Below are 6,043 nucleotides of genomic sequence, written 5' to 3' on the forward strand. Positions count from 1 at the left end.
GAAAGCAGTAGAGGACAGCCCAAAGCCTTGGGACCCTGTACCCACATGGGAGACCTGGAAAAATCTCCTGGCTCTTGGCTTCGGATTGGCTCAGCCCAGTCATTCCAGCAACTTGGGGAATAAACCAGCAGAAGGAAGATCTTTCTGTTTCTCCTTTCTCTGTAAATCTGACTTTCCAATAAAAATAAATAAATCTTGAAAGAGAGAGAGAGAAAGCAAGCAAGCAAGCAAGCAAAAAAATGTAGTTGGAAACTCAGATGAGTTCTGAGCTCCTGTCTTCAGCTTGGCCTGGCATTTGAGGAATGAACCAGCAAATGGAAGACGTCTCTCTCTGCTTTTCAAAGAAAACAAAGATAAATAAATATGATTTTCAAGAGAGTTACTTATTATATTTTGACACATCATTCCATTTCTAGAATATTCTACAAAAAAATCAGAAATGTAATTAGATGAATGGCTTCTGTTTAGTTACAAGGGCATTCATTGTAGCACTATTGATAAGTATACTTTATACGTTGTCCCTCAAAAACAAAGACAAAACAACTACCTAGGAAACTACTCAGTGGTACAGGACTGATTAACCACATCACGCTAAGAACCTACCGTAGATATTCCAGACTCATTAGGCAGGTTTGGCACAGAAGTTAAGACGGCTTGGGATGCCCAATCCCACATCAAAGTGTCCGGGTTTGAGTCCTGGCTCCTTTGCTTCTCATACAGCTTTCTGCTAATGTGCACCCTAGGGGGCAGCAGATGATAGCTCAGCTGGTTGGATCCCTGCCATGCACCAAGGATGCCCAAATGGAGTTCTTGGCTCTGGGCTTCAGTCCGACTCAGCTCTGGTTGTTGTGAGCACGTAGGGAATGAGCTAGCAGACAGAAGGTCTGAATCTGTCACTCTTTTGCCTTTTGAACAAAGAATAAATAATTTTTAGAAAACAATAAAATTTTTAGAAAACAATAAAAGACCTTCCATCCATTGGTTCACTCCCCAAGTGTCTGCAACAGCCAGAGCTGAGCTGATCAGAAGAAAGGAACCAGGAGCATCTTCCAGGTCTCCCGGGCTATCATCTGCTGCTTTCCCTGGCCACAGGCAGAGAGCTGGATGGGAAGTAGAGCATCTAGAACACAAACTGGCACCCATATCCTGGCTCTTGAAGGGGGAGTATTAGCCAATTGAACCATTGTGATGGGCCAAATACATTGTGATGGGCAAAGCAAATACACACATAGAAAAGTCTGGGATGCCAGCATTCTATATGCGTACTGGTTTGAGTCTGCTCTGCTTTTGATCTAGCTCCTTGTCGTGTGTCCAGGAAAGCATTGGAAGAGAGCTCAAGTGCTTGGGCCTTTGTCAACCATGTAGGAGACCCAGATGAAGCTCCTCACTTTTATGTGGTTCAGTTTCAGTTGTTGTGGTCATTTGGTGAATGGCCCAACAGATGGAATATCGCTGTCTCTATAACTGTGCCTCTCAAATAAAGAAATTTTGAAAAAGAAAAGACCTGGAAAGATTGTATAAGTCTTGAATAACTATAAAGTTCAAATGAGGCAGTTTTAACTTGCTTCAACAAGGGCTCTTGCTTTGGCTTTTCTTCATGTTACAGGATTTCTATAGGCAGTGAGCTTCCGGCTTTAGTTCCCTTTGGCTCAGGATCACCATAGTCACCATGGTAGGCCTTCCCCTCATGTTTGCCACTTCACGGTCCTAAGGTGGGTTGTCCTCCTCCAGACCTAACTCGGGCCCTCAAAGCTGGAAGGACAGATATGAGCAAGTTCCCTTCTTTCACAATGTGATGTTACTGAATACTCCCCTGCAGTTTGCCAATCTCAGAGTTCACTGAGAAATACATTGGGAAAATGAGGGATAAAGAAGTCAAAACATTTGTTATAAAACTTCCTATCAATGACAAGAAGCACATAAAGCAGGAGTTCAAGGAATTTAACGAATATGTCATATAGAAAATGAATCAAATGAAAGCTGATCAGAAATGCAGAATACAGTGGAGCAAATTAAAAATACAGAGAAGAGTCTTCAAAATAGAATGAATGAAGCAGAAGAAAGAATCTCAGATTTAGATAGAAACAGACAAAAAGCTGGAAGTAGATCTGGATCAAGCTAAAACAAACAAACAAAAAGAAGTATTTAAGAATTAAAAGACACAGGCCCGGCGCAATGGTGCAAGTGGTTAAGGTCCTTGCCTTGCAAGCCCGGGATCCCATATGGGCGCCGGTTCTAATCCCGGCAGTCCCGCTTCCCATCCAGCTCCCTGCTTTTGGCCTGGGAAAGCAGTTGAGGATGGCCCAAGGCTTGGGGACCCTGCACCCGTGTGGGAGACCCGGAAGAGGCTCCTGGCTTCGGATTGGCTCAGTTCCAGCCGTTGCAGCTGCCTGGGGAGTGAATCATTGAATGGAAGATCCTCTCTGTATATCTGCCTTTCCAATAAAATAAAATAAATCTTAAAAAAAATAATTGTTAAAAAAATTTTTTAAAAAAATTGAAAGACACTATGAAAAGGCCAACTATAAGAGTTATGAAAATCCCAGAAGGTGCAGAAAGAGAAACAGGTATTGAAGGTGTGTTCAATGAAATAATTAGGGAAAATTTCTCTAATCTGGAGAAAGAATTGGGAAACAACATCCAGGAGGAGCACAGAACTCCCAACAGGGTTGACCAAAAGCCAGCTTCACCACGACACATGATAAGCAAGCTCTCTTCAATCGAACATAAGTAAAGATCCTTAGATGTGCCCGTGAAAAAAACCAATTGACATATAAAGGAATGCCAATTAAACTCACAGGAGACCTGTCACAGGAAAGTTTACAGGCCAGGAGAGAATGGAGCGACACATTCCAGATTCTAAAAGAAAAAAAAAAATTGTCAGCCCAGGATAATGTATCCAGCAAAGCTGTTCTTCATCTTTGAAAATGAAATAAAATTTTTCCACAGTAAAGAAAGGTTAAAAGAATATGCTTCTTCTAAACCTGCCCTACAAATGATACTTAAAGATGTTCTCTTGACAGAGAAAAGGAATAGCACCTACCAAAACCAAAGGCAAATGTGAAGAACATCCCAGGTAACAACAGAAGGCTAAATTAATGAACAACCAATTGCTAAAATGACAGGACCAACTTACCACCCATTCATATTAACCCAGAGTGTAAATGGCTTAAGCTCATCAATCAAGTGTCATAGATTAGTAGTCTGGATTACAAAACATAACCCATCTATTTGTTTTCTACAAGAGACATCTCACCAACCAAGATCAGCGAGAACTGTATCTCATGGATTTTGATCTTTTTTTTTTTTTAGTTTCACCTCTTCAAAACACATTTTTTTCTCATTAAATTCTTCAATGACGCAGATCATACAGTACCATCATTTTCTTCAAGAAGATTCTTGTTTTTCTTTTTCATTTCTTCAGCTACATATTAGTCATTCAGTAGCATGTTATTTAACTTCATGGCATTGTTAATTTCCTGTTGATTGATTTTTTTGTGGCTTTTCATTTAAGGGGATGTATAGTAACTGTGTAATGGAGACTGTCATATCTAGTAGCATGTTATTTAACATCATGGCTTTGTAAATTTCTATGTTTCTTCCTGTTGTTGATTTTGTATTGTGGCTTTTCATTTAAGGAGTAATTAAAGATTTCTCTTTAATTAAAGATTTTCTCAAATAAAAAAAAAGAAAAAAAATGAAAGAAAAAGGAACAAACCGTGGGCACCCCTCTGCTAGCCTGTACCTGTCACTGCTGAGCACAAGAACCAGGGCTGGGAGTGGGCCAGGCTGGACAAGGCAGCAACACCTGCCAGCACATGTAAGGACTGGGCCTGGGCCTGGGGGCAGGTCGGGTTGAGCTAAGCTGTAGCACCTGTGGGTGTGCATGAGCGCCAGATGACATGTGGGTTGGGTCGGGCTAGGCCATAGTAGAAGCTGGCATGTGCAAAACTGGGGCTGGTGGTGGGCCCTATGGGGATTATTAGGGGTTGCCCCACAATACCCACTGGTGAGATTGGTCTGTGATGGGCTGGGTGGGCTGGGCTGCTACACCCTTAAGTTGGTGTAAGACAGAGGGCTGAGGTAGAACTGATCAAGCTACATCCACCAGTTTGTGTGTTGGCTGGTGCAGGCAATGAGCCACACCTGCCCCTCCACTGGCTGGTAGACATAAGAGTCAAGTCTGAGGTCACCCAAGTGAGGTTTCTTGGAAGACTCCCCAATTAAACTGCTGGATTCAGACCCTGGCCAAGGGAAAATCACAGGATGTATAGTTTCACCTTGGAATACATGTATCAGGACTGGATCTCCTCAATTGCTGATGCCTGTGCATTGGATAGCATGCCCAGATGCACACAGGGGACATGATGACTAGCTCATCTAGACCAGCAGGAGATGTTAACTGCCTTATCAAAGGATGGAAAAGCGGAACAGGGCATACAAATCCCCTGGCCAAGCTTTACAGCATGTTTCTGGTTCTGTGGATGGACTAAGGTGGACTTTGTCAGCCAATAGATCTTGGAAAGATTTTCTTAATCCCAGAGCAATGAAACAGAAAACATCTCAGGGCTATCGAAACCACTCAAGTTAATATCCTCAGAATGCTCTTCCATACAACAGGGTCTCTGGGCATCATCAAACAACTGTCCCCCTTCCCTGGTGTCAATGTAGTGTAAAAGCAAGGAGCAATTCTCTCCTCTTCCTCCCCTGTGGACATGGGGGAAAAAAGACTGAAGCATGTGTCCCACCCACCTTCATCCATCCCACCCCACCCTAATCAGAGGCCCATATAGGCACGTATTCCCCTCAAATATATAGACAATATTAAAAATTAAATAAACAAAGCCTGATTAACCCAAGTAAACAAGCCTGCAGCTGGAAATGTCTGGATTATCAGCCTTCAGGCTTGAGTTTATGAACCAATATGCGCTTCAGTAAATTGATTTGAACTTTATTAACACCTTAGTGCTACCAGTTCCTTAGTGATCTGTGTAATACACCCCATGAACAGAATAAGGTATCAAAGCAATATGGCTATCTCAGTTGAGGCGGGAGGAACACCAGGAAAAGTCTGCACCCTTTCATGACTAAAGCACCCAAGGGGTAAACAGGAAACATCAGAGACCCGAAGGGCATCCATACTTACTACCCTGGGTGCTGGTGAAGGTGAACTCACAGACTGTTTTTGGTTGCAAATGTTGGAGAGCCCACCTGGCTCAGCTTGAGCCAAGCAATCAGAGGGACTTCAGGCATGGCTAGATCCAGGAGAGCTTCGGATCGCTCTTTCTTTTCGCAGGGTTATTTAATTCTGTTTGACTTCACTCACAGTAGACAGCAAGATGCTGAGCATTTCATGATCAAGTGAGGGATGCAGAGAAAAAAATAAGAAAAAGAGAAAGTGGAGGAGGAAGAAGAAGTAGGGAGGGGAGGGGCAAGGAGAGAATGGGGGGATGTGTTTTCTTCGAATGTCCATAAGAATGTAACAGTTACCAGGAAGAGACTCCTGAAGCCACAAGCCCATCCATGGACCAATCATTGAAGCCAGAGACCTTGAACTCACCACTTTGAGGTCTTCTGCCACGTTCTTCCTAGATCTCGTGGTCAGGATCTTGCAAGTCACAGGGATTGAGCTGAATTGTGGGAGAGGGGAGGAGGCGGGATTTCAGGCAGATCAGTGAAAGCCTGACTGCCACACTATCTGCGTGCTGTAGGAATGAGGCCACCAGGGTTCAAGTGCACCCTGTGCTTCCTGGGCACCTGTCAGAAGCCAGAGAAGTGACAGAAAGGAAGGGTGTGGTCTGTGTGTTTCACCAAGGTCAGACATGGAAAGTGGCAGAAAATTTAAGGCTGAGTTTCCCACACAACACCCCCCCCCCAGAAGGCTGAGTTCTTTAAGAAGGTCTTGTGGGAGCCCTGGGGGCACAGACTACAAAGGGATTAAATCCAGGAGGCTTTTCAGAAGAGGCACCTGGGCCAGCCTGGAAGAATGAATCATGGAAGACTTTCAGGCAGAGGAGGTTTCAAGGCCAAGAGGCAAGCTTGG

This window comes from Ochotona curzoniae, unplaced genomic scaffold, assembly GCF_017591425.1.
Source record: "Ochotona curzoniae isolate NIBS_2020 unplaced genomic scaffold, NIBS_Ocur_1.0 contig_3255, whole genome shotgun sequence".
Classification (NCBI taxonomy): Eukaryota; Metazoa; Chordata; class Mammalia; order Lagomorpha; family Ochotonidae; genus Ochotona; species Ochotona curzoniae.